The 15,859-nt window shown below is 37.7% G+C and overlaps 1 protein-coding gene and 1 long non-coding RNA gene across 6 annotated transcripts in view; one reads left to right on the plus strand and one right to left on the minus strand.

The window, feature by feature from the left end:
* Positions 1-15,859, minus strand: part of BEND5 (BEN domain containing 5) — a 586,011-nt gene that overhangs the window by 139,554 nt on the left and 430,598 nt on the right. The window lies entirely within an intron of this gene.
* On the plus strand, positions 1,867-5,701 carry LOC121073693. The gene is made up of 3 exons (XR_005821898.1): positions 1,867-2,136; positions 2,243-2,342; positions 4,400-5,701. It is a non-coding gene; the product is annotated as an uncharacterized LOC121073693 (long non-coding RNA).

Here is a 15,859-nt window from a genome sequence, read left to right on the forward strand (position 1 = left end):
TAATGTCTGATATAGTATCTTTTATCTCAAAGGATCCCAAAGCACTTTGTAAGACTCTGCATGGAATAATTTCTTTTATCACTACCATGTTTCCATATTTCTCAGAAAGCAGTGCACTGATGAACTCTACACAGTAGCACAGCATGACATTTTTCAAAATCCCAGAAAGTAAAGAATACCTTTGCTATTTGAAATTTAGGCAGGAAAAAAACTGCATTTGTGTCTAAGTTCTAGCTAACATAGTACATTTTCAATAGCAAATATCCCGAAGTGCTGATGTACCTCTGCCCAAAACCAAGAACATCTAGCACCACTGTGCACTTTGTAACAACTTATTTAAGATCAGTTCAGAAGAGGAGCATTAATTACTGAATCACCAGGAATATGGCCTTTGAGATCCATGGGCAATACTGAGGTTTCCTATCAAAGTACTCCCTCAGATTAAGATAATATGATTTATCAGACCTGCAAAGATTCCAGCCCTGATAACATAGCAAATCACATGCTCCTACGGTCTTTTACCAGAGAGAGATAAAAAATATTAAAAATAAATAAATAAATAAATAAAAATCCTCTTGAAATCTTCCTAATACCTTAAAATCTGGGTAAGATGACCTATTTTAAATTACATAATGTGTTAAAAAAAAAAAAAAAAAAAAGAAAGAAAGAAAGAATAAACAAGGAAATACATGGATTACTGAAGAGATATTTTTAGGGGTGTGGCTCTAATGGGCTTATCAATATTAATCAAAACTATCCTAAAAAAAGCACAACACAACAGGATCTAAACAAAGCCCTACCACCAAGTAAAAAATATCTCCACTTAGAACTTGGTTCACACTGCCATATTCCTGCCTATTTGTCCTAACCTCTATGCTAATTCTTAAAAAAAAAAAAAAAAAAATCAATGCAAAAAGTTAATCCTTTCCTATGCCCACAAGGCTGTGAGGAAGCACGCCTTGTGTCAGAAGGATGCAAAGTGATAGGAGAAGAGCTTCCTTCCACAAAACTTGTCTCTTGTGTCTTCAGAGGTGTTTGATTTCTGTGACTAAGGATTTAATCTGTGGTTTGTTTTTTTTTTTTTTCCCATGCCTGTGAAGGCTGAAGGAGTAATTATTTTGTAAAAGGACAGACTAAGTAAATGATTTATCTATGAAGAAAAGTAAATACAACCGCATTTGTAACCCTTAACATCTCCCTTTTTCCAGGTCCTGCAACTGAAAATACGCTGCTTTTTGCAGAGATTTTCATAGCTTTAATGTTTATAAGACAAATATCCACTTAGTTTTTCAAAGTCAGAATAGTTTAAGGTCTTTACATATCAGTGAAACTCCTCTTACTGCATTCAAAAAGCCTCACACCAGACCACAGTTTTCCAAAACATGAAACCCTTCCTCATTTACACGAATTTGTCTAGATCATATCTCTTTGTTGAATTTCCCCCCTATACACTCCAGACTTCACGATCAATGTTGATATGTTTTAGTAGGCTGTGTAGGTAAGAGAACATTGCAATACTATGGGTACTACCAATAACCACTCGTATCTTTTCTATTATTTCCTAGAAATCATCTAAAATCTGCATGTGGAGATTTCCTCCCTCCCCAGCCCACCACACGCCCACGCGTGCTTGCACACGCACATAAGCACACACACACACAAAGGACTATTTTGTACTGACATTCAGCTGCCAGCTCATTTTATCCTGGTCTTTATAAAATAATATCCCAAGTAGCCTATTAGCTTTAAGGTCAAAATCTTTGTCTATTTTCTAAATCTGTTCTCTTCTCTCCCCCCCCTCCACTTCCTTTCCTTTCATTACCCTTTCCTATCAATTATCTCATCCTTGCCTGCTGCCCATCTGAGCAAGCCAGCAGGACCCCCTCAGTGCCCGCCAGATTGTCTCATTCAGCTAGCTCTCAGGTTGCTGCTGATTGCCGTCTTTATTCATTACCAAAACACTTGCTACATGGTGCTTGGGCCCTGGCAACCAAACTCTAAATCCTGCCAGTGAGAACGTAATTACTAGTACACCGCAAACAGAGAATGGAGTCTGCTGTGAGTTGTTAGAAGCAGCCGTGAGATAGACCCGGGCTATTTTCCTGCAACTGTAGCTGACTACTTGCTTGTCACTTGGTATGTACTAATGACTGGCTTTCTTATTTATTTATTTATTTATTTTTTCGTAAAAATCTGACAAAAATGTAGCTCTAAACAAACTCACGGATGTGTCAATTTACAGGTGGGGAATACAAAATACGGTGTAAGAGGAATTTTACCTAGGCTTTCATCTACAGATTTATGAAGTGGCTGCAGCCATCAGCGCTACTTGAATGCAGAAGGTATCCTCAGAGCTTTTTCTGATCCATGGGAGTCTATGTACAGGGACAAGGTTAATTTTCCTTAACTGTTTGCTGAGCCAAAACAGTTACTAGACAGTCTGTGTTAGGCAGCCCAAGTCTTCCAAGCCATGGTTTGCCTTCCTGAATCAGTTAAACGTTACTTCCAAATGATCTTGGACCTCATTCTCTCATTGTATGCAAATTGCAAGAGGCCTCTGCTCTTGTTTAGTCCTCTGTATTTACTGCTCTTCCCTTTAAATACTTGTTTCAAAATTTTACTCTTTCACTAGGGAACCAAAGCTGACCAGTTTTGTTATTTCTAGAACATATTTACTAGGCGATCTTTCTGAGATCAGCTGAAAAGTTCTGTGTGTCTTTTGCATCTGCTTTTCAAATCCTTAATCTTTAAAGTGCTCACAAACAAGGAAAATGCCTTAATGCTAAGCAGTCTCTAGCAGATTTGAAAGTGAAATACAAGTGGCATTTATCTCCCCATCAATGGGAAGGTTTTATCCTATTACCTGTCACTGCCATTGACAAGTATTGGTCCTGTAAATCTCCAACATGTAAAGGGAACCAGACCCATCTAAAACTTTTTGTATAAAAATATCACCTTTGATCCAAGTAATACAGAACTGTATGAGAACAGTTATAGTGAGAATACTGTATATCACAAGGGAAATAATTGATATATTGAAAGAAAGACAAACAGATTTAAAAAAAAAAAAAAAAAAAAAAAAAAGGAAAAATCTTTCATACCACAGAGTTAAAAGACCTTGCCCCTGGATTTGTTTGCAGTGCTTTGCTTAAGGTTTAATTCTATTGATTACACATTCCATTTTCCAAAGTGCCATTTGCCTGAAGGAGCAGGTGGTGTTTGCTGTTTCCATTTAACTGATATATTAGCCATGTGGTGCACTGCATCAGTGGGCAGTATTAATCAATTTACGGCAAGATGACAGAGAGAATCACTCACAGCAAAATTGCAAGGGGGAAAAAAAGGACAAAAGCAGGAAAATAATGACCACTAATGGGGAACTTGAAAACAGGGAAAAAAAAATCTGTGCTTTTAATTCTTCTCTTTCACAACAAATGAAATTGGAAGAATTTCAGAACAGCCAGTGTTAGAAAGGAGACAAATATCACTAAGTCCACTGCAGGACTTTTAGTAAGCGCTTTGCTGTTTGGCATTATGGGATGCGTACACAGTCAAAGATCTCAGATACTTGCTGAGAAACTTACATTTCCTTTCCTTAAATGAAAGCAAAATGCATCATACAAAATCAAAGTTGGTTCAGATCTTTTCTTGGAAGAACAGTTCAGTTTCTATACGTGAGAACTAATTTTGTATAAAGGTATTATCTACATTATTTTAAAAAACATTTTGAGTTTATGATTCTAGTATGAAGATTTCCATGACAGTGAGGTGGTTGTGTTTCAAATCATCTGGTTCCTTCCATTCATAAGATTTCATTTCCAAAATTCAACCAACTTGTATGTTGTTCTGTAATTATTAGTCTTCAAAAAAATATATCTTGATTTAAATGCAGTGAGAAAACAGAGAAAGATACAGACAGAGGAGGGCAGATGACTTGCTATCTGTTTGCAGTCAGGAAATGCATACCTTCCGAGATTACAGAAAATATACCAGTTTAACTAAATAGTTTCACAGTCCATATTGCTTTCTCAGCCACAAAGCAGTGGAAATTAAGAATTGGCAGAGGAGTTTTAGGCTCCCCAACAATGTCTCTATCGGCAACTCAGAAGGCCTTGCTCTCTTCAGCCTTCCAGCGGGGCTGGCATCTCACAAATATGTAACAAAATTGCAAACCCACATATTAAATATCAAACACCAACAATACCAATGTTTTTTGGAAGACAAAAATGTAGAAATGCCTCCAATAATACAGCAAATGCATTGCAAATAAATGCTTCCTGTAACACAGCAAATGCATTGCAAACAATCAGAGGGAACAAAAGAACAGACAGGATATTTATGTCAGGATGTCAGTACTAATTTTTTTTCTTTGTTTTGGTTTGGTTTGGTTTGTTTTCAGCATCTAATTATATTTTAAGGACTGGACGGAGGTTTGATGACCTGTTTAGTCCCAAGAGTCTATCACACCTCTCAGATGTGTAAAAGTAAAAAGAATACCTGTCCTGTGGAAAGAAAAAGCAGAGAAATCATTGTAATTCTATCAGGTCAGATGAAGTGGGAGAAGACTGAACACAGATGTAATCCCCCCACCACACCAGGTGAGGAGTGCAAGAAGTTCTTATGGAGCAGTGAGAGACAAGCAGGGAGTGGGATGCAGCTAAAGGAGAGGCCTACAGATGAGCAGAATATTTCTCCATTCAGCCTCTGCAATGGACACTGGACATAAGTCCCAGGAGCCACACTGGAGAAAAGTGGAAAACTGTGCACTCCTGTACTTAACCTGGTCTCCAAGAGGTTTGATCTGAACTTTCATTGTTAATGCCTGGTCATATCCATCTAGCATAACACCTATGTTCTATGAATGGCTTATAAAAGCAGGGAAGTTTGAAAGAAATATAGACTTACTGAATCCAGTAATAGCAGTAAAGGCAATTTAGAAATTTCAAGATTGGAACAAGAGTATCAAAACCCAAGAACTCAGCAAATCTACCCTTGGCAGCACAAGGTAAAATGTATGATTCACATTGTTTTGTTACAGAAAGGAGATAAATTCAACAGTTTCCACTGAAATATAGGTTAAAACTGTAAGGAATGTGAGCCCTTGTAAAAGGGAAGACACCACTTAGGAAAGCTGTCAGATGTTCCTGAGGGGCATGTTGTATATCTCCTTTGTCTCCTTACATAGACTGTCTCCCCGAAGCTGACTTATCCCTGAGTATCGGCATGCATTTGATTGTTTAATATTCTATCCTTCCTTAATATTGTAAAGTACCACAAGACACTGAAACTATGCTTCATAAATTAACAAACAATAATAAAACACTGCTTGAGGAACCTGTTTAAATGATATAATATTAGCATGAATCACAGCCTTAATGAGAACCAAGGAAACATTTGACAACGGAGTATGATATGGCATCATTCAATAAAATAAAGTTATAACAGCTCTCAGTAGCACCAAATCATTAAATAAATTAAGCAAACTTTTCAATTAGACACAGCTTCCTTGGATTTAATAGACTTGCTAATAGTTTGCTTTTGTATATTTTGTGGTTTTTCTTTGCATCTCTGGACAGAGAAAGAGTTTGAACATCTGAGCAAATTCACAGGGCGTAACTGAAGATGATAAGAATGTGAAAAGCAGAACTGGGAACATCACTTTAAGACATTACGTGAAATTATACATGGGCTAATTTACAGGCTAGGGACTTTAAGTGAATTTTCTTTTATTCTCATGTGCTACTTCATAGCAAAACATTATCATGAAACCCTTTCAAAAAATCATGCCAGCATAGGAATTGCCACAATTAATGAGTCTCATGGACCAATCTTCTCCATTGTTCTTTCCTTAAAAAAATGTCTTAACAGCATGTATTTTGGAAGAAAACGAGAAAAAGCCCCAAAGCCTTACTTCACATGGCTGTTCGGGTAAGGTTACTCCCTTTGGTCTCTCCCTAATCCCTAATATTAAATAATTTAATGCTGAAGCATATGTTTTAATAGTATCTGAAACTTGTTAGACAATTAGTACTCAAGTTTTTCTTGATATGCGTTCAAGAATCTAGGGGAGTGTCCCTGTATTTTTGGTCTGGTACATCTTGTGGCTTTGAGTTTCACACTCAATTCTCTATATAAAGATAACTCCAGTAGCAGGGACTATTCTTGCTATTCTGTGGATAATTATTATTTTTCCTAGTTTTATGTCTGTTTTCTGTGGTGTTTGGTGTAATACACTATGTAAAGGAAAAAGATGTTACATAGCAGCTGCTAAATGTTCTACCATCTTTGCCAAGCTATACAGCTCTCTTATTTATGCAGGCAGACCTTGGGTAGGAGATGCCAATTAGTTCAGAACATGTGGTATGTCCAAGCAGCAGTGGAAAGGACTATTCACATTTCTACCCACTGAAATGCAGGACATGGAAATGGAGGTATTAATATCTGTTTGAGATTCTTACTCTAATATCCGCACTGAGAGATCACTGCCCAGACATTAAAATGCTTTTAGTGGTGATGTAAGGCTTGTTGCAATAGATTACCAAAAGTCATGACGTAGGAACAGGGCCCTAGCCTTAACTTCTCTACATTATTGATTTTCATTGGTTTTTTGTTTGTTTTTTTTACACACCCAAAAAACATAGTTCTGTGGTCAGGCTGCTTATATGCATTTGTGAAGGGCTTAATGGAATAGGGCTATTTATATTTTCTGAGAGTAGGGAAAGATGCAAGTGCCTTCATCTCTAACAGAGGAGTCGTGGGAGACTATAGTGACTGACTTTAGCAATAGAAATGATGCCACTGATGGCTATGATCCTGGTGCACTTTCACTGCACCTTACAAGATTGCTTTTTACCTCTGTCTTTACCTTTTTACCACTACGTTCCAAGTGTAGCATGATTACAACCATAAGTTGATTCTTCTCTTTTTCTCCTAAGGAAGACAAACAAGTTGTTTTCTCAACTGTGACGATGCCCTCCCTCCTGGCCTGGCACATCACTTAAAGTTGGTTGGCATGATGTAAGGGAGGGGAGAGGCTGGCCTTCATCAGCAATTCTGCACAGATATGCCCATGTAGAATAAAAGCAGCCTTTTCCACACTAAGCTGCTTATTAAACAGCTCTTAATGGTCTGCAAAACCTCTTCCCTCTCCCTCCAAAAATATGCATTGCTTTATGGGACTTGTGGGAACTACAGGCTGACTACGTAGAACTAGAAAAGGATGAATTCTAATTGAGAGATAATGTCAGTGGAATAGAACTTTGTCACAGGATAATGATCCCCTGCTGTTAGATAAATATGGAAGCAAAACTTAGGCAGTTTTTGAAAATAAACAGTGAGGTGAAGCCAAGATGTTTATATTCAGAAAGGGAAACATTCATCCCTCTGCAGTATTTCTATTTCACGGGGTTTTTAATTAAACAAAACCAATCCTTCCCTCCCACCCAACAAAAAACATCTTCATTAATGACCTTGGTCTTGCAAACCATCACGAATATAAGATCCTCACTGAAATCAAAAAGAGAGTTGTAAAGCTGTACTGAAAGATTCACTGCATGGAAGTAATAGTTTTGAGAATATAATCAATAACACTTAGCAACTCTTACTACTATTTTTCCACTTATTAATAATCAATTACTAGCTATAATGAACCAAACTACCTTTTGGCAAAACTCCTTCTTGTCAGTGGATGTATGCCAGCAGGCAATTTGGTTCAGTGTTTTACATATACTGTATTCAGTGGGCAAATTCTGATCTGTTACCTGTTTATATTTGGAATATATCAACAGAAGTCAGTGGAATTACAAAGTGAAAACTATGCAAGATCTGTTTATTAATGCTCTCACAGTGTCTCTCTTTAATTTACAATTTCTTGGTAACTGGGAACAAAATACAGCATGCAAAATATAGTGACATTTTAAGATCTAAAGCAAAAATTCCTCACAAATTCTATGTCAGTCCCAACCTTAGGCAATGTGTTTTACCCCCTGTTGAAGGGGAAAGCCATTCCCCTGTTCTTGCTCCACTGGGTTGTCTGTGAATTTCATAAGGGATACAATTCAGTTATATTTGTAGGTCTCAGGTCCTCGGATACATTTTGGGTAAATTATACAAATGAATGTCACTAACAGACTGACAAACAGGCTTGCCTCAGTACAGCTTCACCTCGCTGATGCCAGCACTGGAGTAGCTTCTCTACTACCACCAGAAAGATGGCAGGAGGAAGTATTTCAAGGATGCCATCGAGGCACAGAATGCCAGCAAGCAAGCAGCCCAGACATGCCAGCAGTTGAAACTCGTCTCACATGACAGAACCTACAGCACAAAGATTCAGCTGCTTCCCTTCACAATTTAAGCTCAGTTCTACCCCGAATTATAGATTCTGTCAATTGACAGTAAAGTGTCACGCATCTTTCTCCAAGAATAAGCATACTTTTAGTTAAATTGATTAAATGAATCTTGTACACTTCTGTGTTGTTTTTCTGTTCTGTTATTTTCCCAAGATGGTATCTAGCTGCCAGAAATAACATTCAGGAAAATTCAGAGGGGTGATTTTTTTTCTTTTTTCTTTTTTTTTCTATATGAGCATGTATAAAATAAAATCAATTAAAAAGCAGGAATGCAATTTCTAGTGGCACTTTGCAATGACTGATTAATATATTTTGAATATTTTCCACTGTAAATTTGCTTTGCTTGATTTTCTTCCCTTGGAAACTGCTATTTAGTAAAAACTAATCAACATGTCAACATTTTGTTTATTCTTAAACAGCATCATTTATTATTATTATTATAGTGTCACTTTGTTGTTTGCCATGTAGAGGATTCTATGAGCGTCAGCTCCCCACGTGGCCCACCTATTTGACATTCAGGCTGCTTGCCCCCTCTTCCACTGCTATGACAAGGTTATACAAAGTCTGCAGCCCTGCAAAAACAGGTTCCTTTGGAAGCTGAAACTCTGACAGACTTCGTACACAGCAAGGCATCCGTGACATCCTGGCGTCTGCCAGCTCCATTCTTGCTTGATTAGCTCTTGGTTACCTCAGTGATAATGTCTGGAGGCACTGATTAATGTACAATAATGGTACATCTCACTGGAAAGATAAGCTTATAGAAGATCAATTAAACAGTGGCAATTTCACAGGCTACAAGCTAGAAGAATGGTACTCACAGCCTTTTCTTGGAGCTATTTTTTAATCAGTTTCTTCTGCCTGCTCTAGAATTTTCATATAAAACAGTAACTATCATAGGGGGAAAAAAGAACTACCCTGAAAATGAAAGGTGATGGTACCCATTAAAATTACAAGGGAAAATGAATATGAATCAAGGCCCCTGAACATTCCTTCAGCTGTCAGAAGGTTACAAATTCTGCTTTGATGATAAGACAAGAAGTTTTTTGAAATGCAAACTTGCCATAAATGGTACATAGGAGAATGCCATTGTTTCATGCAATTACATTGTTGCCTGGGCAACCATGTACAAAAGTTAATGTAAGTACAGGTTTAAAGATGAAATGTCTCCTAAATTGGAATAAAAACCCATTTAATAGTATAGATGATCCACAGGAAAAAAAAAAAAAAAAAAAAAAAAAAAAAAAAAGACCCCCCCCAAAAAAAAGACCTGAATGTAACTATAAAAGACCTCTTCTTGAGCAGGAGTATAAATTAAAGGTTACCTTCCTCCTCCAGTTTTTAGTCAGACATTTTAATAATAATAAAAGCAAAAATCTTCAGGTACTGTATGTTAAATAGATATAACAATGAAAAATTTAAGAACGCAAATATTTTCTTGCTATTAGAAAATTTTAGAGAGATTCATCATGTAAATAACAAAGATTTCAAAAGATAGCTGTTTTTATAAGGTCTTTTAAAACAGACAACGAATTATTTTGCCCTAGAAAACAGTACTATGGAAAAGTATTTTATTGAAATGTATCCAGCGATTGTTTTTCCAATAACTATATTTAATGCAGATGGGGGAGAGAGAAAGCCTATATTGTACTGGGCAGTCAGTTTTATTACTGGAATGACTACACTTCTTCCTATCATCAGCCTGGATTTAATAGCAGAATTATGGCCCATTATGTCCATTGCAATGACTTCTCTGGAACAGGGTGGCCAAAGATATATTTGAATGTGGAACTAAAACACATTGTTGGATGTAGTCTTCAGGGTATTTTGCATCCCTGGTCACATGCCAAAGTGGAGAAGCATCCAGAAATCATGAAAGAGAGACCAATGCTAAAGAGCAGAAATAAAGATAGAAAAGAATCATCCTTACTCTGCATTATTATTATTTTTAATCAAAATATAATCTACAAAGAATCTTGCATTTACACCCTTACTTTTTAGCGACCACAGCTGCCTCTGACGATGATATGAGAAAAACCCTTTGTAGAATAAAAATAGTATTTTTCTCAGTTTGGAAGGAGAATTAGAAATACTCTATTTTGTTTTCCTTTCCTTTCAAATATGTGTACTGTTTTTTAAAGAAAGATAAAATGTTCCCCTGCCTTTGTCACTGTAACCTTAAACAAAAAAGTCTCCAGTATTTTGGAGGGACAAAGCACAGGAAAACATATTGAAAGGAACAATGCTGAACTACTGGATACATAGAGTAGCTGACCTAGCAGGTCTTTTCCATCTCTTATTTCTTTGACTGTGAGAAATGGTAGAAATGCATAATAAAGTCCAACACATATTCAGTAAGACACCAAGTAACACAGGATAATACAATTTTGCCTGTGTTAGGAAACAGTAACTGTATTTTGCTGGAAAAGTCAGGTAGGAAGAAAAGAGATTTCTGGCTGATGTTGAAAGAAAAACCTCTTTGTGCTAATCCAGTTGGGCACGATTTTCACAAGTGCAGAACACTTAAAACTCCACTTGAAGTCACTAGAAGCTGCAAGTGCTCAGTACTTCTGAAAATCAAGCCCCTCGGGAACTGGTGAGGAACAAAGAGCAAAGAACTTGTGCATTGGATAAACTGACTGTCAAAATTTGTAGAGCTGCCATCATCTTCTCATTTAAACATGTTCTTAACACCTTCCTCTGCCTCTGAGTGATAGCTACAAGTCACTCCAATCTGGCACTGGTTAGGCAAGCAGCAAGCTAAGATTTCTGCTTTATGCTAATGCATTTGTTCAGAATTATCATCATGCCTGTACCAAACCCTCATCTGTCCTTGTTATCTATTTAACACACCTGTTTGTGCCTTGTTTCCTACCCAGGTTGATGTTATTAGAACAGATACCTCCATAAAACATCAATTAGAGGTAATCAGTTCTCTCTCTCTCTCTTTTTTTCTTTTTTTTTAAATGTGTTATAAAGGCTCTCTCCATACTTGGAAGACCAAAAAAGCCATAAATTATTCAGCTTCACCACAGTGGTTATTAACCTGAGCTTGTAGAAATGCAAAATTATCAAGTTCACATTACAAACCACAGGTAATTGGAAGGTATCAAACTCTGTGAGTCTGTCAGATTATATCAACATAGTTAAGAACAAAAAAGGAACTGAACATTGAACCCATCTCTGAAAAATGTACCAGTCACTTCAACAATTGTAGTTTGCTCCTGAGGAAATGTGAAAACTTAAGACCACGTCTGTGCAATGAAGAAATGAGATCTTATTGGAATTCTTATGAGGAAGAAATGTCTTGGTATGACTCATAAATAATAATAGTATGAATAATACTTTGTATTGTTTTAGTGCCTTCTATCTCAGAAGCTGAAAGTAACTTTATAAAAATTTATGGATTAAGCATGTCAATACACCTTTGAGGTGTACCGTTATCTTTGTTTTACAGATAGCAAGCTGAAGGCAAACAGATTCTAAATGCCTTGCTGGACTAACACTTAGAGAAAGCTCCATATACAGCCCTTGCAGGAAATGTAGGCCTTCTGAGGAATCAGGGCAAAAGTATCAGTTCATTTGTCATTATAAGCCAGAGGATACCAAAACGATTTTGAACCTGATGGTCAGTGACATTTGAGAGAACACAAGTCTCAATAATTGCTAATTTCCTCCTGAAGTCTGGAGGGTAGAGAAGACAAAGATCCAATACAGTGTTCCTCTGACATCAAGTTATATGTTTCCTATATCTGTTGTTTGGCGACAATCCCTAATAATCATCATGAACATAGAGTTCAGGACAAGCCATAGGTTTTTTCCCCCACCCACTGGATCTCATGGAGCATGTTTTGGGGTGAGGGTGAGAATTGGGGTTATCATGGTGGGGTTAGTGGACACAGATCTGTAGGATAATGGGGTTAAATAGTTCTGCTAATAGAAAAATATGTGCTTAGTTAATAAACAAAATTTATTTCAGGACCCCCCCCCGTTAGAGAAAAAAAAACATCAAATACCTGAGCGCTAAAATACGTCTTTGAATAACTATCCTCCATTTATGCCAAATGACATAAGCTTGGATAGCCACCAATCCAGTGTACTTCAGAAAAAAATCTTAATCTGTCTGAAATTGAAGAGCTGTCACACTGAGATAAGCTAGAAAACCACAGTTTTACTAAAAATTGCTATCTGGAAATTCTGTAGCAAGGTAAACAGTTCCAGCTAACATACTTTCTACAGAGTCAAAGGAAATATTTTCAAAGGATAACTGAGGTTCACATACCAAAATGCATATGAATTTCTCTGTGCTACTTATATCCTTATCTTTATCATGATTGGACTCCTATCGCACTGCCAATTTAACAAAAGTGAACTTCAAAAATCTGAGTACACATTCCTGTTTTCAATTGCAAAAATATTTGTCTGTAGGCATAAACGTAGTCATGCAGAAATGTGAATAGGTAAGCTTCAAACTAATGGAAAATCTATCTGGATGCATATCATGGGGACAAGCCAGAATTATATGGTTTATTTAGACCTTTGGATTCAGTCAGGACAGATCTTACTGATCACAGCAACTTCTGGAAACATGCTGTTGTTGGTGTATTATTCATGTACTACTACATAAAATTAACACAGAAACGAGGACATATTGGCTACAGGCCCAGTACAAAAAGCTCCCCCCTAATATGTTTACTACTAATGTTTATTACTAATGTGTGGAAATAAATTATTTGCTTTACCTTCTTCCTAAAGTGACACAAGTATAATGTTGGCAAATGTAACATGGACACTTTTCAATCTTATGTAGATTTTAAAGACTGCTACAAGAGTCACATGGATGCCTTCAAAAGATTAAGTTTGCATGTGTGTGGATATGTGGCTGTGTGTGTGTGTGTGAGGTATGGAAGACTACCTACTTCATTTCAGCTCAATCGTAAAGCTCTAGTAGTACTAAATCATCATACCACTAGGGCTAGATATCTTTGAAGAATCTTTGCACTTGAAGCTGTCCCAATCTCAGATCTGATTCTTTTTATCTCTTCAGATCAGTTGAGCATGCAATATGTTAGAGAGCAGTGTAGAAGCATAGCTGATGAGTTCCCCATTTAATAACAATTTGAGCAAAAAAGAATTTTCCAAGTCTTCAGAACTGTCCCAGAGTCAACTGCCTTCGCTCAAGCTCATCATCTGTATTTGTAAGCAGTTAAGACAGACGTGATTTTGTAGGATGCCTCCAGTACAGTAAATTTACAGAGGACCACAAGGTTCAACAAGTTTGATTCGCTGTGTGATACGATTCAGTCCCTCAATGTAAAGGCTCCTAAATCCCAGTGAGAGAACACACCAGCTAAGCATACCGGAGGGAGAGCAGCACAGTGGCAACACACTGACAAGCAGATTCGATTTCAGTTAGCATTTCAGCTTCAGCTGACAAGTCAGAAAGACAGAGTGGGGGAAACATACACGCAAGGCAGCAATACTCAGTGCAGAAACTCAGCAGACAGGGAAATAATGTAAAGGCTGCTTGATTTGCAAATTGACTCATGCGGCAAAATCAGTTTCCTTATTATTTTACAAGACAGAAAATTAAGGGGGGGATGTATAATTAGATAAATTATTTCAATCTGAAAGAAAATATCAGGAAAATTGGAACAGTTCAGACACCTTTTAAAAATGTTGTAGAAGTAACAGGCAGGGGAGCTTCTCTCCTGGTCAAAGGTGACAGTAAACCTGCCAAAAGGTCCAGGAGCTGCCGCCATCACTGAGCAGAAGCAAAAGTGGCCACCTGCTAATTAAAGGGTCTGAGTTAGTACCAAAAATTTTAAAGCTATGGGATTTCCCACCAGTTACAAGCTGAACGGATGCAAAAGTGAGGATCTATTACAACCGGCATTTTTGGTGAAAATGAGCTGCACTTCAGATCTGTTTTCCCTTGGGGTTTTGATGAAGGGGGACAGATGGTTGGATAATTTATACCATTTTGGCATGTGGCTACATTTTGAAAAAAAAAAAAAAAAAAAAAAAAAAGAGAGAAGAAAAGAAACCAAGAGAGACAGACAGACATGAACTATACATATCTGAGCCGAGATGCAATCATTTTAGACACAGATCTGCACAAGCAACACCACCAGTACATGTCTCTAAATATTATAATGGCAATTTTAAATGAAAGATAGGGATTGGTGACTCCACTGCAGAGAAATTAGAGTGGATAATATGAACACTGATTCTTTAAAACACCCCCATCTGAAGATCTCAATTTTGTTTACATGAATACATGATTATACTTTTCACCTCATATTTCTTTCATCCTAACATCTCAAGTTTTACCTCCTCTGGTACTTCAACTTGATGTAAATACTACCATTTGTCTTGTACAGTATTGAAGTTAGTAAAGTTCTCATTTCACTTTCAGAAATGATCACATTAAAAAATTTCAAATGCAGTGCTCACGTGCAGCTTCATGATATTCAGAGTACCTGCAATTGGAGATAAAAACTTGATGGAGTAGTGAAGGCTCCACATTCTCAAATCTGAGTATGGGAAATCACTACAGGGTCTCTACAAAGGAAAACACACCAAAATGAGGGTAATTTTCAGCTTTTCTTCCTGTAGAAGTGAGGTTTATGTCAAAAAAATCCCCTTTTGACTGTCATTTCCCTCCATACCACCATACCCACCAGCCAATATTCACCAAAATTCTCAAAGCAATCTCACTGATATTGTAGATAGAGAAAGATAAAGAGAGACACTCAGGCAGGTTCCCCAGCTGAGGGCAAACTCACAACTGCACTTGACAGTGCAACACACACCACAGCACCCAAATGAAGCAACGCCATGGGGCTGTTGGCATGCACAGCCCACTGCTTCCACACCTATCTGCAAAACCAACGTCAACCAACTACCTCGCCTTGAGGACCCCCTGGCTGCTGAAGGCATGATGCTCACCTCAGCAGCCTCTGTTTCCAGCCCTGGCTCTTCTCAGCAGCTAACATTTACTCTCTTAACCCTGTTTCAAGACCAGCCCTCCTTGGGAAGGTCTTGGAAAAAGCCAAAGCAATCAGAATACGTAAGGAGAGCTGTGTCAAATCTAAAGCTGTAAATATTAAAAACCCATTGCATAAATATTGCAAAGCTAAATGCTGCACGTTGGCAGAAAGCCCGCAGTTGCCGGTGACCTTCTTTGGGAAGGGAAGGCCGACCTCCAAACAGCCGTGGGGGCTGCGCCTGTTTGTGTTTATTGTGCATAAATAACGTTGGTCTGTTGACCAAATTCACGGGACATTTACAGTAGTATTAAACCCGATCTGTATTGTTTCAACCTTTCTAGAGCTCTGCCAATGTTTGTACAGTAAATGCTCTCATCTACAAAAGTATATGAGGAAAAAAAAAAAAAGAAACTGAAGCACGATGCTATTGGACTCACAGGCCCTCCCTCGCAGGCTGAACGGTTTGCTGGGGCTGGTGCACGGGGAGAGGTGTGAGACCAGCATGGGGCTCCCCGACTGCAG

The sequence above is a fragment of the Cygnus olor genome, chromosome 8 (genome assembly GCF_009769625.2).
Source record: "Cygnus olor isolate bCygOlo1 chromosome 8, bCygOlo1.pri.v2, whole genome shotgun sequence".
NCBI lineage: Eukaryota > Metazoa > Chordata > Aves > Anseriformes > Anatidae > Cygnus > Cygnus olor.